This window comes from Prosopis cineraria, unplaced genomic scaffold (genome assembly GCF_029017545.1).
Source record: "Prosopis cineraria cultivar Desert tree isolate PC_DT_omini unplaced genomic scaffold, ASM2901754v1 PC6, whole genome shotgun sequence".
Classification (NCBI taxonomy): domain Eukaryota; kingdom Viridiplantae; phylum Streptophyta; class Magnoliopsida; order Fabales; family Fabaceae; genus Prosopis; species Prosopis cineraria.
The window spans coordinates 25,621,175-25,639,114 of NW_026555337.1; positions in this window are offsets into that span (position 1 = coordinate 25,621,175).

The window sequence follows — 17,940 nt, forward strand, 5'->3', positions numbered from 1 at the left end:
AGAACAATGACTCACGAAAGTTGGCCTAAGTAGGTTGTCATGGCAGCAATTTAATGTTGTCATAACAGCATCTTTTTATCCCACTTTTATTTATCTTGCTTCTGTGCACTATAAGTAGAACCTATAAATTTTTGTAAAGGCTTTAAATGTTTATTTTGTGATGGTGTATTTGTTTAGTGATTTAAATGATTTGTTTCTTAAGTTGGTATCAACTTCTTAACTACACTTAGTTTGTTTGAATTGTGTGATTTTTGGATAATACTCAGGGCAAGTATTACATTTGGTATCGGTTTTGGGTTTATAATTCCTCTTTCCTAGTTGGCACCCTAAATACATTACTCTAATGCTCTTTCTCTTATACCACTAACCTAGATTGATATTGTTTTTCTTTCTCTGGCTTATTCCTTTAGGAGGGGACAAAGGTCCATCTACATATAGCCGTACACCTTTCAATTGTAATATGGCTCAAAAGGGAAGAGGTAGATTAAGGAATGAGGAATAACCACCACCTTCACCTCTTCCACCTTTGCCTCCACCATTAACACCACAGGGGACAAATGCAGTCATGGCTAGGTTACTTGAAGTGATGGTAGATATATAGCAAAATCTCAAAGGTTGTGCTGTTCCAGATTAGCATGTTGACCTAGATGCTGGGTAGGGAGCTTTTAGTGCCATGGGAACTTATAGACCAGTTAATGATAATTAAGAGGATGATATATCTAGACCTTGAAAGGAATTCTCTCACTCCAATCTGACTATATATGATGGTAGTAAGCTTAATGGGAAAACTGAGGAGTGGTTGGATTAGATGAAGCAGCTATTTACTATAGTGAGGTATACATCTAAGCAGAGGGTTATCTTGGCTATGATGCAGCTTGTTGGTAAAGCCAAGCATTGGTGGGATTCTATTAAGCCCACATATAGAAGATCTATGACTTAGGGGGAATTCAAGGAAAGATTTTTATGATTTTCACTTTCCACCAACCTTCAGAGATGAGAAAGAGGTAGAGTTTTATATATTTCAACAGGGAGACTTAGATGAGGAGACTTTTATAAGAAAATTCAATTAGTTGTCTAAGTTCTCAATATATTTAAAGGCTTCTAATGATAACAAGTGAAGAGCAAAAAGGTTATTAGAAAAGATGAGGCTAGAGTACCACCAACAACTATCTTTGTTGGGCAAGGCAACATATGATAAGATGTGCAATCATTTAAGAATTGCCACTCATTAAGGTTGAGACGCAGAGAGTAGCCAGAGTAGGGATGCACGAGGCCTATTTTCTTCTATGTTCTCTCCTATTGGTGGTGTATCTAAGAGAGTAGGTTTTACCTCTAGTTCTTCTTCTAGTAGCTCCTTTAGAGTTGAGTCTTTTTCTGCTTCTGGTAATAAGAATTTAAATAGGGGTTCAAGATATTAGGGTAATCAAGGTGGTAATATGAGATCAGGGGGTTCTCGTTTATCTAGGAATACACTAGCACATTCTTCACAAGCTAGTTAGGCCTTGATTTTAAGCACAATGAGGTTACCTTATGATACATATGGCAGGGTTCATTATAGTCATTGCTTTGCTTGTTATAAGTGTAGAAAGTTAGGCCATTTGATTTGTGACTACCCTAATTTGCATGAGAGCTCAGACTGGAGGAACGTGATTCTTGATATAGTGTATACAGTATCTCAGAAAAGGCTAGGAAGTTATTAAATTTGATCACTAGTATGGTTTCTATCTATGGCCTTGATTTAAAAGCTTTGTTTGATTATAGTGCGACGCATTCTTTTATTTCTACCGAGTGCTTAGATAGAATGGGTATGCCTATTGACCAGTTACCCTATGATATCGAAGTTTTCTCTACTTTTGGTTTGGTCAATCGATCTAGCGTGGTGTGTAGGACTAAGATGACTTTTAAAGGGTGATTGACTTGCATGAATGTGATCAAATTACCTATGTAAAGGATTGCTTTAATCATTGATATGGATTGGCTGACAGCTTATGGTGTTGTCTTAGATTGTGTGGTTAAGACCGTAACTTTGGTAGAAGTGCCAGAGGTGATTGACAAATACCTTAGTCATTCTTGTTTTCTTTCTTCTTTACAAGTTGAGAAGTTGATTGAGTAGGGTCGTGAGGCTTACGTAGTAGTGCTTGCTACCCAAGCCTTTGGGGTGGTAAAGTGGATGAAATTGAGGTTGTTAGAGAGTTCCCAGAGGTGTTTTTAGATGATGTGTCAAGATTACCTTTAGAGTACGAGGTTGAATTCTTAATTGACTTGGTACCAGGGACATAACTAATTTCAAAAGCTCCCTATCAAATAGCTCCTTTAGAGTTAGTTGAGTTGAAGAAGCAACTTGAGGAGCTGTTAGATAAGGGATTTATTAGACCCAGTATTTCTTCTTAGGGATCCCCTATCTTATTTGTGAAGAAGAAGGATGGTCGTTTGAGATTGTGTATTAATTACAGGCAGTTGAATAAGGTTACGATGAAGAATAAGTACCCACTACCTCACATCAATGATCTCTTGGATTAGTTGTTAGTGCCATGATTTTCTTTAAGATTGATTTACATTCAGGGTACCACCAGCTGAGGATTAGTGAGAATGTGGCAAAGATGGCTTTTAGGACTCGATATAGCCATTATGAGTTCTTGGTTATGCCATTTAGGTTGACAAATGCACCTACAATTTTCATGAACTATATGAACAGCATCTTTCAGCCTTTCTTAGATCAATTTATGGTGGTTTTTATTGATAATATACTGATCTAATCCAAAGATGAGAAGCAACATGCCATATACTTGAGGACTGTCCTAAGGTTTCTACGAGATCATAAGTTATATGCCAAGCTTAGTAAGTATGAGTTTTAGATGAGGTTAGATTCTTAGGACATATCATGTCGGTAAATGGTATTATGGTTGATCCGCATAAGGTTGAAGTAGTCTTATAATAGGAGAGACCAAAATCAATTATAGAGATCTATAGTTTCCTGGGGTTAACAAGTTACTACCGACATTTTATCAATAGTTTCTCTCAGATTTCAATGCCTTTATCTAGCTCACAAGGAAGGATAGGCCATTTATCTAAGATGATAGGTGTGAGACAGTATTTCTTAAGTTGAAAGAAAGGTTAGTGGTAGCTTCGATGTTAGTGATTTTGGATCCCCAAAAGCCTTATGGCGTGTATACTAATGCCTCTCATAAGGGTCTAGGTTATGTTCTAATATAAGATGATAGGGCAGTGACATATGCATCTCAACAACTTAAGTCACATAAGGAGAATTATCCAACGCATGATCTTGAGTTAGCTGCGATGGTCTTTGCGTTAAAGATCTAGCGTCATTATCTTTAAAAAATAGAGTTCAGGGTCTTGACCAACCATAAAAGTCTCAAGTACCTAGTGGATCAAAAAGAGTTAAACATGAGACAGAGACATTGGATTGAGTTTCTCAAAGATTATAATCTTAAATTTAAGTATCATTTGGGGAAAGCAAATGTGGTAACAGATGCTCTTAGTCGCAAGACCTTACATATGGCCTATTTAATAGTTCAGGAGCAAAGATTGATGGATTCTTTAGTTGAGATTTTTCTTTGAGTCCTCCTTGAATGGTCTTAAGACTATGGTTATTTCCAATCAATTTTGGAAAGAGATACGGGATGCTCAGTTTCAAGATATAGTTTTGTTAAAAATAAGTCAAGACATTAAGAATGGTGAGACAATGGACAATTGATTTAGTGATGATAGATATGTGGTTTTCAAGGATAGGGTGTGTGTGTTCCTAACAATGAGTCTATTTGAAAGCGATTGTTGGATAAGGTACATCGTAGTAGCTACACCTTTCATCCCAATGCTACTAAATTGTATCATGACATGCAGTGTCACTAGTAGTGGCTAAGCATGAAAAAGGATGTCATATAGTATGTTAGTAAGTGTTTGACCTATCAGAAGGTCAAGATAGAGCACTAGAAGCCATCGGGGTTGTTACAACCTCTAGAGATTCCTAAATGGAAATGAGACAGTATTTCAATGGATTTTATGTTTGGTCTGCCAAGAAACTAAGCTAATTTTGACTCTATTTGGGTAATTGTAGATCATTTGACTAAGTTAGCACACTTCTTACCGGTCAAGACCACTTATACGGTTGATAAGTATGCTAAGATCTACAGTAAGGAGATTGTACGATTACATGGGGTACCGAGAGATATTATTTCAGACGGTGATCCTTGATTTACATCAAATTTATGGCAAGCTATGTAAAGGGGTATGGGCATGGATCTAAAGTTCAGTATGTCCTATCATCCATAGGCAGATAGACAGTCTAAGCAAACAATCTAGATATTAGAGAATATGTTGAGGTCATGTGCCCTAAAGCTTTAGGGAAGCTGGGATAAGCATTTGCCTTTGACAAAGTTTGCTTATAATAATAGTTAGCACGCCAGTATTCATATGATTCCTTATGAAGCACTGTATAGAAGACGATACAGATCACCTCTCTATTGGTATGAGTTGAGTGAGAGGACACTGATGGGACTGAATGTGGTAGATGATACCACAGAGAAAATTAAATTGATCTAATAAAAGCTTCTTACAATGCAGAGTAGACAGAAAAGTTATGTAGATAATTGATGTAAGGACCTACCTTTTGAGGTTGGGGATCATGTGTTTCTCAAGGTTTCACTGTTAACGGGCGTTAGACACTCAATTTGGGCTAAGAAGTTGTCTCCTCAATATATGGGTATTTTTAAGGTTTTGAAGAAAGTTGGGCCGCTAACTTATCAGTTGATGTTACTGCCTCAATTAGTAGGTCTACACAATGTTTTTTATGTGTCATAGCTAAAAAAGTACCAGCCAGACTCGTCGCATGTGATAGAACCTGAGAAGGTTGAAATTAAGGAGAATTTAACCTACCAGACTGGACTAGATCGTTTTATGGATCCTAAGGATAAGCAGCTCAAAAATAAAGACAATTTGGTTGGTAAAAATGATCTGGAAAGGGATGGCTCTAGGAGATACAACCTGAGAGACTGAGGATCAAATGAGGAAGGATTATCCGCAGTTGTTTCCCTAAGTATGTTTCTCTTTTTAGTTCTTGTTTTAGTTTGGATTTTAATGACAAAATCCTTTTTAAAGGAGGGGAGAATGTAACATCCTAAAGTTTTTAAGACTCGGGTTTATTTTGAAAATATTTATAATTAAATTAAATTAAGAATAATTTGATAGAGATATAAATTTTAAATTTTTCTAATCAAAAGTTTGGTTTTATTTTATTTTAACTATGAAAAAAATTACCAAAGTTGACTCAAGCTTTTATGCTATAATAAAAAAATGTTAGGCCTTTTCTTGTAATTTTGCCTAATGTGTTTGAAGAGATAGAAGAGAGGAGGAAGAGAGGGAGTGAGGTTCAAATCCAAGAGGCTTTACGGCCATTGCGAGCTTGGCAACGTGGTAGGTAAACTCCCTACTTCAATCTTCTTCCTTCCCTCTTGATTTTCTTCAATTTTTAGAAAAGGAGTTTTTAAATTTTGATCCCAAAGGCTTCATTCTTATAAGTTTTAGTTTCTTTAAGTCCTTGGGAGGTTGTTTTAAATTTTTATATAGTACTATAATGTTTTGACCAGGCAATTAGATGAAAAATGGAGTTTTAGGGTAAAAGTTAAACCCCAAGAGGTTGGGTTTTGCTCCCTAATAATTTAAACCTATTGGTTTAGTTATATTGTGCTCTTTGAATCCATGAGATTTAAATTAAGCTTAGGTTTTCATTATAAGGGCTAATGATGAAAGTTGGTAATGCTGAGTGAAGGCTTTTGGTTGATTAAAAATTTTATGGTTTGGAAATTGGCCTAATAATGGCTAATAGATGATTTCAGTGGTTAAGTGGTACTATGAGAATAGTTGGTTTAATACATGGACCATTAGAATAGATTATGACTCATTGACCCAAGTTGTGTGGTATGAATTATAGTCTTCTTTTATGCTATTTGCCATGAAAAGTGATGTGGATCACTTATGTGTTATAGGGAATTATTGGTGGAACTCAATGAGAAGTTAAGGAATAAGTCAAGTCTTATTTTGTAAAAAAGGAACTCTTTCGGTACCAAAAGGTTGAGGTAACAGGAGAATTATATTTATTATCGCTTTGTTGAGCTATTTTTGAATAAATATTACTAGCTATCATGCATTACATGTTTTAAATGATTAAATGAAATTAATTGTATTTTATAAAGACTTATGGGGTATTTATTGGATAATAATGCGTATACATTTTCTATTTGTTTAACAATAATCTTTTTATAAAAACAAGGTTGTTTGAGTGCATTGTAATTGTAGAGAATGGAAGTTGCACTTAAGGAAGTGTAATTAGGTTAGGTACCTTAGAGAAGCTAAGGAAGTACTTAAAGGAGGAGTGATATTTGTTATACTACCTTAAAGTGTTGAAGTAGTCAATACTTAAGAAAGATAGATAAGAGTGAAAGGCATGATATCGGTGAGAGTTCACCAATAGGTAGGTGTGGACTTGTGATATTCTATGGCACACTATCAGTATTCAGTGTTGCCTTTCATATTGCGACCTTAATGCATTAAAGTGGTTAGTGAATTGAGTGTATGACATCTCTTAATGAGGGAAGGAATCCGACATATAAAGTGTGAGGTTGAGTGCTTAGGCCAAGGTAGCCCTCACATGGAGAGTAAGTTGGGCTGGCTCTGGGAAGGAGTTAGCTTCGACTGCTCAAGATTCACATTGAAGGAGCACAGGCTATTAGGTAGATTCAGTCATGCCTTAGATTATGTTTTGTATTTGTGGAGGCATAAGTGGGTATAAGATTTACCTATGAGTTAAAGAGTTTCAGGGGGCATTTTGTTGGTTAGGAAATGCTATATTGGCTTATGTCATGCATTTGAAATGGCTAAATTATATACTATGTTGAATCTATTATTTTTTATTCAATTATGACTTACTTTGTAATAATCAATATAGATTTCTCTGTTACTGAAACTGTGGTTCTCACCCCTTTCTTTTCAATATTTTCAGGTCCAAGCGAAGGATCTAGTGGTAGATGGGGAATAGAGCAGAGTTAGGGGTTGTTTGTGGATTGTAAAGAACTATAACCCCTTTATTTTGAGCAAATCTATTGTAATGTATTTAGGATTAGGGTGTCAGTAGGATGTGATTTTGCATATATATGTGTGAATATGTGTGGATTGTATGGCTTATGTATGAATTTTTGTCTACTTGTAGACTTGTGGTTAGGAAACTTAGGTTATGGTGTGTGGTTTTGATAGATTGATTTGGTAGACCAAGTTTCAACTATAAGTAAATGTTTACTTTCGTATAAATGTGATTCTATAAGTAAATGCAAAGTGGTTGCATTGCAAATGGTGTGTTATGGGCAAACATATACCTTGAATAGAGAGAGTGCGTGCATGGGTCCCAGGAAGATCTTTGACCTAAGTGTAAATGTTTAGCATGTGTATTCATATGTGTATATGGTATTTGGAATGGTTTTTGGCCACTCTTATATGATTTGTAAATTTTGGGAGCTTAGAATCCATTTTGGGAAATGGCACCTGGGTGCTTAAATTTTGGTATAAAGAGTTTTTCTATTATTTAAATATTCTATCAGGTACTCCTAGTCCTATTTGACATGTCCAAAGTGTTCTCATAGGTTTATGACCATTAGGATGAGATTTGAACAATTTGAAAAATAGTTTTTACTAAAAAGCTGTACTTTTGCATCCCTGTGTCTAAATTCTAATTTGACTATTGGATTTTTCTGAAATTTTGGTCACAAGTAAAATATTTTATAATCTTCTTGTGGGCTTTATAATCGCTTTGATCAGACATCCTATAAAGAAATGGTACACTTCGAAAGTTGGTCCGGAGGTGTTGTCATGACAGCTATTTAATGCTATCATGACAGCAAAGTGGCTAAATTTGCGACATGCACGAATTTCAATCCATCTGTTGGATCTTTTTAAAATTTTGTATTCTAATAATACTCTTTAAAATAGACATGCGAGCTCCAAAATCGCTCCAATCAGAGGATAGATGATGAAATTGTGCACTCCAGAAGTTGGTCTAGAAGTACTATCATGATAGCAACTTTGTAGAGTGTCCAAATTCTAATATGACCATTAGATCATTTTGTAATTTTGTACACTACTAGTAATCATTAAAAATGATGTGTGAGATTTAAAATCACTTTGATTAGAGATTGAATGGTAGAACAATGCCTCTTGAAAACTGGCCTGGGAGGGCTGTCATGGTAGCAATTTAATACTGTCATGATAGCATCTTTTTATCCCATTTTCATCTAGTTTTCTTCCGTGCACTATAGGTAGAACTTATAAATTTTTCTAAAGGCTTTAAATGTTTATTTTGTGATGGTGTATTTGTTTAGTGATTTAAATGATTTGTTTTCTAAGTTGGTTTTAGGATCAACTCCTTAACTACACTTAGTTTGTTTGAATTATGTGATTTTTGGATAATACTCAAGGCAAGTATTATAGAATTCACCTGTAGAAGTGAGTAATGAAAGTCCATATGACATGTATCTCGCTAGTGTCTAATAAGGCATGGTGTTAGGGATTTCCTCCTTAGTATCCATGTGGGATATAATGTTAGAGAGTGATACTCCTTAGTATCAATGATATGATGTTAGAGTAATGACACCCCAATTCATATGCAATAGGGGGAGACCATAGTCTGGAAGTGGGTTATGACACCTTTGACCAGGTGATCTTACCACTGAAAGTGATCTTAGACCATTATGAATGTGTACTTAGTTCAAGAGCTTATGGTTTTCAGTTGGGGTGATATGAAGGCTCGAATGATAGAATAATCGTGCTAGTGGTAAATGACTTGTCTTTATGGAAAGGGTTTGTTGAATATGCTAAGATGGAAATAAAAAAATACTATAGAAAAGGTTATGTTATAATATGCTAAAAGTGTGTTTTACTGCTTGATAGCTTTACTCTTATATGGTTGTGCATGTTAATTAATGGTAGTGAATTATTCAATTACTGAGATGTTTGTCTCACCCTATGGTTATATTTTATAGGTGAGAGCTTCGATAGCGGCAAGGGGAAGGAAAAGGCGACTAAAAAGTGAAGAGCATTGTTGTATGGCTCTTCTCTTTCCTCTTATTGGGGTTTATAATGAATATGCTATAATATAATGCCAACTTAAGAGCATTTCATAATTTTGCTATCACTTGTATAAGAATATGTGAAGTGTGCATATCTTGGCCTAAGATTGATGTTATTGTGATTAAATGATTATGTTTAGCCAAGATACAAATACAAGTGATATATTTGAAATAATTTATTTGTCAAAATGACCAAAACAATATTTGTGTTAAGTTTTATCCACCCCTTTGTGTTGTTGTGAATTGAGGGTTTAGTGGTCATTTTGAGTATGAATGATTATTTGTGTGATATGATTGACTTGTCATGTTGTCTGTAGCCCATTTAAGGTGATCAAAGTGATTTTGGAGCTAATGGCATTTAGTAGTGTGTTTTAGACACCTTTGAAAGTGTTTTAAAGTAAAAACAAACCATTTTGAGTTTGGTTGTCTATCTTTTTAATGGATGATTATTTGAGCGTGATACCGGTGTCATTAACTAGAGGACTTGAAGAGCTTCGTGTGGACACTTGGACTACTCAAATTGGACGTCGAATGGTGAAACGGCGTGCTCTGGAAGTTTAGAGTGCTGTTATGATAACAATATGCTATTATGATAGTAGGTACGCGCAGCAACTTATAGCAGTTGCACCATAGTACATATGTTGGTTGAGGGACTTATCCCTCTATGCCATTCGCCATAGTGGGCATGGCTTACATTGCAGTAGATGGGCTAAATTTTTGGATAATTTCCATTGTATTAGCTTATGTTTAAGTGCTATTTGATTTTCATACTTCCATTCTTATATTTGATTGATTTTAAACTATAGTTTGAGTTCAAACAATATTTTAAAAAGGGTTTTTTTGGGATTCCATTATTTTAAACTAATTACTTTTAAACTCTTGGGTTATGATAACTTTTACTTGGGATTTTATTTAATCTTGGTTATCATAATGGTGTGTAAGTGTGTTGTCCTGGTAATGTTAAGGTGAACATTACATACAGTCCATGAGAGTAATGCTAACTAAATGCGGTTTGAAGCCATGAAAATCAAACGCAGGTATGATACCCATAAATAACAAATGTGATAGCAGAACTCATGAAAATCAAACTAGCTAGTTATTGACCAAGGCACATTAAGGGCTAACAAAACTATCATTAGCAACCAATGTTTTGTATATAGTCCCTTCAAAATCAATTTTCAAACATGTGAGAAAATAATCACTTTCAAAATATAAATTTATTTTCTTAGTATCAAACTTGCATGAATCATTCAAAACATCAATCTTGTAAATATAAAAATTCACAACTAATGTTTGATAAACTTCTTCACATGCTAATTCCCATGATTGTCTTTATCAAACAAAGAAGTACTAGAATTTGTAAAATCATTTTTGTCAATCTAAGTAGATGTCATGACTTCAAGAAATAAAACAATTCAATTAACAAAAATAGTTAATGCAAGTAAAATATATTAATAATTATAACTGTTTGAAAACCATTTTTTGATAAAGGGAAATTTGCTAATATATAAATTGATTCGAACGTTATCTACTTATTTGAGATATTCCCAAACATACAATTTACTCCCAATTAGCCACTTTTAAAATATTGTTTGCACCTTACTCCCTAGTGCCTAAAGGGACACTATTAAAAAATGATTCGGAACTTACAAGAGCACTTATTTTAAAAAGCACTCCGGTAGGGTACTATTTAGGAGCGCTCCTAAAATTCAAAAATAAAAATGTCAAAAAATATTTGTAAAAAGAAGATTTAACCTTTAGGCATGTTTCCAAAGAGAACACTCCAGAATTAAATAACAAAAAAGAAAAAAAAAACTTTGGGGGCACTCTCTCTATGAGCGCTCCTAAGGGCTACTCATTTCAGAGCATTCTTTATAAGAATGCTCTGAAATAGTTAAGAAAAAAAAATGTTAACAACACCATTTTGGAGTGCTCCTAAAGGCTTTCCATTTCGAAACACTCTTATATAAAACATTTTGAAATAGTTTAAAAAAATTAGCATCATCATTTAGGAGCACTCATGTAGAGCACTCCTAAATGTGTTCTATTTTGGAGCGCTCTATATAGAGGCTCTGAAATATTTAAAAAAAATAAAAAAACTAATATACCTTTAGGAGTGCTATTTTTGACAGTGCTCCTAAAGGTTATATATTTAGGAGCACTTAGTTCATGAGCGCTCTTAAAGGCTTATAAAAAAAATTCAACACAATGCATGGGCATTTATCGAATGAAAGGATTATAAAAAAAATTCACACCTTCAGTTTTTCTATTTCCCCCTCTCGCAGTCTGTGCTTACTTTCTAAATTTGTCAAAAACTACCAAACTGTTCACATCTGCTTCACCATACACACCATCATGACACCGTCGAACTCATTGCTTGCTGGCCAAAATTGACAAATCTACCGCGCCACCTTATTACTGCTTCTCCATTTGATGCAGCTACTTCACGCTACCTTGCCACTGCTGCATCATGCTGTATCACCATCTCATCACCGCTGCTGCACCTCGCCTCACCTTGCCTCGTAAGCATATATGAACATTTCATAATTTCATGTTTTTTAAAATAAATAATTATTTATAAATATTATGTATAAATATTATATATATGAGTGTTATATGAATAATTTAGGATTAATAATATATAGATACATTTCATAATTTCATGTTTTTTTTGCGCTTCTAGTCTCTTGTTAGTTAATCTTTATCTCAAAATTTTTTTATTTGGTTGTGATAATAACACACATTTATAGTTGTAATAATAACACACACTTATGCACTAATTTGCATATAAAAAACACACAATTATACACTAATTTTGATGTGATAATGACAATTGAAGCAAAGTCTAATAACAGTAATTTGTCATCATGGTTAATTTTGCTATGACAATATATTGCTCTCATTTTAGTTTTAGTTTATTTTGAAATTGAATAGTTACTATTGAAGACTAGGAGGTTGATATTTAAGATGGGAAACTCTTACTTTAATTTTTTTAATGTATTTGTTAAATGTTCTATCATGCTTATATTGGTATTCTTTGTTTAATACTACAATTGCATTAAGCTAATGGATAAATTAAAGATAAATTACAAAATTTTTTGATGGATTTTAGTTACATTATATTTTAAAATTTTTATTTGGATGAATTGATATGCTATATTATTGGATTTGATTATTTGGGATGTTTCACTTTTAAGGGGGTTTTTGCTAATTTTCTTTTAAATTCTAGGTCTTTGCTTCTTCAATTTCAATGACTACATTAGTGATATAGATCATAAGTGCATGTTCGCTAATTGAGTTTGCATTTTATCGTGATAAAGACCCTTGTGGATTCATATGTCCTTATTTAAAATGTTGCTATAGAAAAAGAGTAAGGCCAATTGAATTGAAAAAATTATTTGATATGTAATGGGATTGATCCAACTTATGCTTCTTGGACTATGCATAAGGAGACAAGGAATAATACAAATGATTAGAGGGATAGTACGAGCTACTCAGCATTTGATTGTGATAGTGGGACATATGGTATTGACCTTCTTGATGAAATGATTGATATGATTGAAGAGGATCTTAGGGACTATCTTAAGATGTTTGAGAGATTGAAGAGTAATGCTGATAAACCATTGTACCCTAATTGTAAGAAATTCACAAAGCTATTAGTTGTTCTGAAATTGTACAACATAAAAGTAGTGAATGGACAGAGCATTAAGAGTTTCACAGATTTGGTTAAAATCTGATGTGAGATGTTGCCGAAGTATGAGCTTCCACCTAATACTTATGAGGCTAAGAAAGTGCTATGTTCTATTGGGATGAGTTATGAGAAGGTACATGTCGTACTCGAAAAAATGCGACGCGGACGGCGTGCGAGCGGAGGTCCCAGCCTTCGCGGCGGGAACCGGATCGAACGAGGAGTCGCCACCAAGATTTTGAGGTAAATCTCGAAAAATCGATTAATGGAGGATAAAGGTGATCTGCGAAATCAGAGAATGGGTTCGGGAGTCGATTGAGTGTGGGAAAGGTGTTAGGCACCCCATAACACCCGTTCATCAGAACGGTTACCTGAAGTTTGTTGTGCTCTATTAATATGGTTTTATAATTATTTTAAGTATCCCTTTTATATTTATGTGTTTGATAAAAATGATAAGAATTAGGTAAGAAATATTTATTTATTTACGAGGGAGGACGGACTTGACTCAGAATCTGACTCTGAGGCCTACGTACCCTGTGATGGGGATCAAAGTCCACGTAGTTCGGGCTTGAAAGTTTGGTGGTGAAAATATTTTTGAGGAGAAATTAATTAGAATTAATTCACCATTTTGCAAATAACCATTTTTAAAATTTTGATATGTTTGTTTTAAATTACAAAAGGTAATTTAATTTTAATTATTTTCTCCATTTTGAATTTTTAGAATAAAGAAAGGAAAGGGTTTAAAATTATTTTTCTTTATGTTTTATGATTGAGAATTTTAATCGCAGTACCTGCAGAACCTTATTGGTTCATATGATAATGCAATTGCTCTAAATATCTGCGGAGATTCTGAAATCTCACATGATAAAAGAGTTTGGCCATTTAATTTATTTATTTATATTCTTATGTATATTTTTTAAGTGTTAATAATAATAATTTTTTTAGCATGTAGATACATGTTTTGAAGAATTTTAATCAACATACCTACAAAGCCTTATTGACTTATACGGTAATATGATTATCTTAAATATCTGCGAAGATTCCAAAATCTCACACGATAAAGGAATTAAATTTAAATAAATACATTCTTAATTTGATTAATTTAATATATAATTTATATATATTTAATAAACTTAATCGTTATATCTGTAGAGTCTTATTTACTCATATGATAATACGATTATCTTATAAGTCTACAGAGATTCAAAAATCTCACATGACTAAAAGATATAATTAGTAAATGTGATTACCATTTAAATACATTAATTTAGTTAGTTAATTTTTGAATTGTTTATTATATGATCATTTTTGAACATCATTTATATATTGAGAACCACTATATCTGCGAGGACTCATTATCCCACACGATAATGTGATTAATGTAAGTCCTTACGAAGATTCTTGAAATCTCACATGGGACTTAAATAAATTATTTAGATTAAAAAGAGGATAGTTAATTAAAACTATTGATTATACATATAAATTGGATCTCTATTCCTGCGAAATCTTATTGATTTACATGAAATGAGACCACTTAAAATGTCTGCGAAATTCTTAAAATCTCACATGACAAGTAAATGATTAGAGATAGATTTTCTCTTATTCATTTCATTTTTTTTCAATTGGGTAAGAATCGAATTCTCTCCCCTCTGCCTTTTATAAAATAGGCTTGTCATAATAAATGAAATCGTACATGGAATCATGATGGAGAGTGCCATACAATATGAGTGTAGCAATATTATTGACAAGTAAAGGACCTTAGGGTTAATGAAGATAAAAAAAAATCATGCTCATGCATATTAATATGCCCTTTCATGTTAAAAACACATTTAAAGACCTTGCTTAATAATTACACTAATTCTTTATTTGAAATGAGATTATGTCTAAAATCAAATTAAGCTTAGTTATAATAGCAAGCAAAAATTATTATTTGTAATCTCTTTATCCTTCTTATTCACGTACTCTTTTTTATAAAAAAATGATAATTACATTGATTTTTATTTGAGAACTAAAAAAATGTGTGGGACAGGTATTTAAACATGAAAAATAAATCTAAATTGAACGTGTGCCTTTCAAATTCAGAAGCAAGAAAGCAAGGCAAATCATACGCATAACATCCTGTTTACTCAATAATAAACCAACGATTATTAAGAAAAAAGAAGAAAGATGACTATACCGAATGACGTATTCCCCTCCTCTCTTCGTTTCTTCTTTCTCTCGGCCTTTGCTTTCTTTTCTGTGTTTTTCCGTCGCCTCTGCTTTCTTGTTCAGTTTTGAGTTCTCTCCTTCACGTTTCAGTCTCTGTTTTTTTTTTCCCAGAACCACTCCTCGTCTCTTCTCGGTTTCTCTCCTTTTCTCTAGTTAGAACAGCTCCTTCTCCCTCAGCCTCTATTTCATGTGTTTCGGTCTCTCTCTTTCTTCATTTTCACGTTCTTATTTCTCCTTCTCGGTCACTCTTCTCTTCTCTTCTCCTTCAATTTTTCGTGCTCTATTTTCTGTTTCTTCTGTCTGTCTGTTTCTCTCTTCTTTTTTTCAGTCCAAAAAACCATCCCCCCTCTGTTTTTCATTCGGTCTTATATAGGGGATGGAAGAGGTGAATCATTGCTTTCCTGCTCCGCTCTTCCTTTCTACTGCGTTTTCTGTGTGCGCCGAAGTTTCTGCTCTATTTTTTCTGTGCTGTCTGTTTTTCTGCATTCTTGTCTCTAGTTCTTCTTTTCCTGTGCTGTTCCATCTCCTTTCTCTGCTGTGCCGTCTCTTGCGTGCGTGCGTGCGTCCTTGGTTCTGTTTCTTTTCTCCTACTAGCCGAAAGCATATGTGTTTCGATTGCTTATTGTTCTTTTGCTCTGTTTTGCTTCTTCTGTGCCCAGCCGAAAGCGTACATGCGTATGTATTCTCTTTTCTGTGCTGCATGTGTATGATCTGCATGTCTTTTATTTCCCTTGCATGTGGCTTGTTTCTGTTTCTATGTCTCTTTGGTCTATCATCTTTGCTGTTTCTGCATCTTTGTTTTTGTCACAAAGCTGAAAGAGCTGTGTGTGTGTACGGCAGTCTATTTCTTTTCTCATTTTCTCTCTCCAGCCTATCAACATGTACGTCCTGCTATCCCTTCTTCTTTTATTATTATTTTTTAACTTCAAGAATTAGATTAAAAGGAAGAAGAAAGAAAAGAGAAAAAAGAAATTAATTTTGGGTTAAACCAGAATATTTCTCTCTCTTTTTAAAAAAAAATAGATTAAAGAGAGAAAGAAAAAGGTAACAAAAATTAACTATCAAAAGTTGATTCTCGAATATTTTTGAATGATTGGGATAATTTGAGAGAGATTTTCTTTTTTTCAAGATTTAACCTTTCTTTTTTTTATTTTGTTAAATTATCATTATTATTATTTTTTGAAAATATAATCTTAAAAAGGGATTAAATTTCATTTTTGTATTATTATTTTTTTATATTTTGTTTTATTATTAAATTTAAAAAAATGTCCGGACAAAATATGGTGTTCACAGTTGCCCCTCTTTACTTGTTTCTTATGTAAGTATATGAGAAAGTGTGTTTTGAATTCTTACATAAGTGACAAGTAAAGATAGAACATGTATTTTGGCCGGCCATGCAATACCTATGAAAAGACCTAATTGCCCCTGACACGACAAGATATAATTAAATGCAAGACTATTGCTTAACCAACACAGTGACCTGATTTTTTTTTGTTTTTTTCTTAGTAATGTAAGAAGATTATCTCTCAAATAACATAAAAGAATGTAAGACTATGGGATAACAAACACAGTAAAATGATGATTTTTATTTTTTATTTTTTGGCAATGTGAAACAAATCAAAATGACTAAATGATGCAAGACTATTGGATAACAAACACAATAGCATAATAATTTTTTTTTTGGTTTTAGCAATGTGATGTGAATGAAAATAATCTAATGACAACGATCCAAACAAAATATATGTTGACTAGATGCCCCCTCTTCATTTGATTTCTAAGTGAGAATTTCATGAGATGATATTCTTATCTTAGAAATGAATTAAGAGAGAAACATGTATTTTGTTTGGAGGGGCAAGACTCTTAGGTATCTACAACCAAACAAAACAAAACAAAATAAAGGAAAGGGTTTAAAATGAAATGTGGTTTACGAACTAAACAAAACAAAACCTCAATAGAGATGAATTGCCTATATTCTAAAGGACCTGGTGGATGCCTGCCTTTACAAGGCTTGGAGGGTACCTGCCGTGACAAGGCTTTAAAGAATTATGCCAGCTGGTATTGGGCTTTGGGGTGCCTGCCGTAACAGGGCTTTTAAAGAATCGGGCCAGTCGGTACTGGGCTTTAGGGTGCCTGCCATTACAGGGCTTTAAAGAATCGTGCCAGCCGGTACTGGCTTTGAGGTACCTGCCGTGATAGGGCTTTGGGGTGCCTGCCGTTACAAGGCTTTAAAGAATCATGCCAGCTGGTATTAGGCTTTGAGGTGCCTGTCATGACTGGGCTTTTGGGTGCCTGCCGTTACAGGGCTTTAAAGAATCGTGCCAGCTGGTACTGGGCTTTGAGGTGCCTGCCGTAACAGGGCTTTGGGGTGCCTGCCATTACAAGGCTTTAAAGAATCATGCCAGCCGGTACTGGGCTTTGAGATGCCTGCGGTGACAGGACTTTAGGGTGCCTGCCATTACAGGGCTTTAAAGAATTGTGCCAGCCGTACTGGGCTTTGAGGTGCCTACCGTGACAGGGCTTTAGGGTGCCTGCCGTTACAGGGCTTTAAACAATCGTGCCAGCCGGTACTGGGCTTTGAGGTGCCTGCCATGACAGGGCTTTGGGGTGTCTACCGTTACAGAGCTTTAAATAATCGTGCCAGCCGGTACTGGGCTTTGAGGTGCCTGTCATGAGAGGGCTTTGAGGTGCCTGCCATGACAGGGCTTTGGGGTGCCTGCCGTTACAGGGCTTTAAAGAATCGTGCCAGCTGGTACTGGGCTTTGAGGTGCCTGCCGTGACAGGGCTTTGGGGTGCCTGCTGTTACAGGGCTTTAAAGAATCGTGCCAGCCGGTACTGGGCTTTGAGGTGCCTGTTGTGACAGGGCTTTGGGGTGTGAGAATAGGTTTTATTTCACGTGGAAGATATGAGAAACTC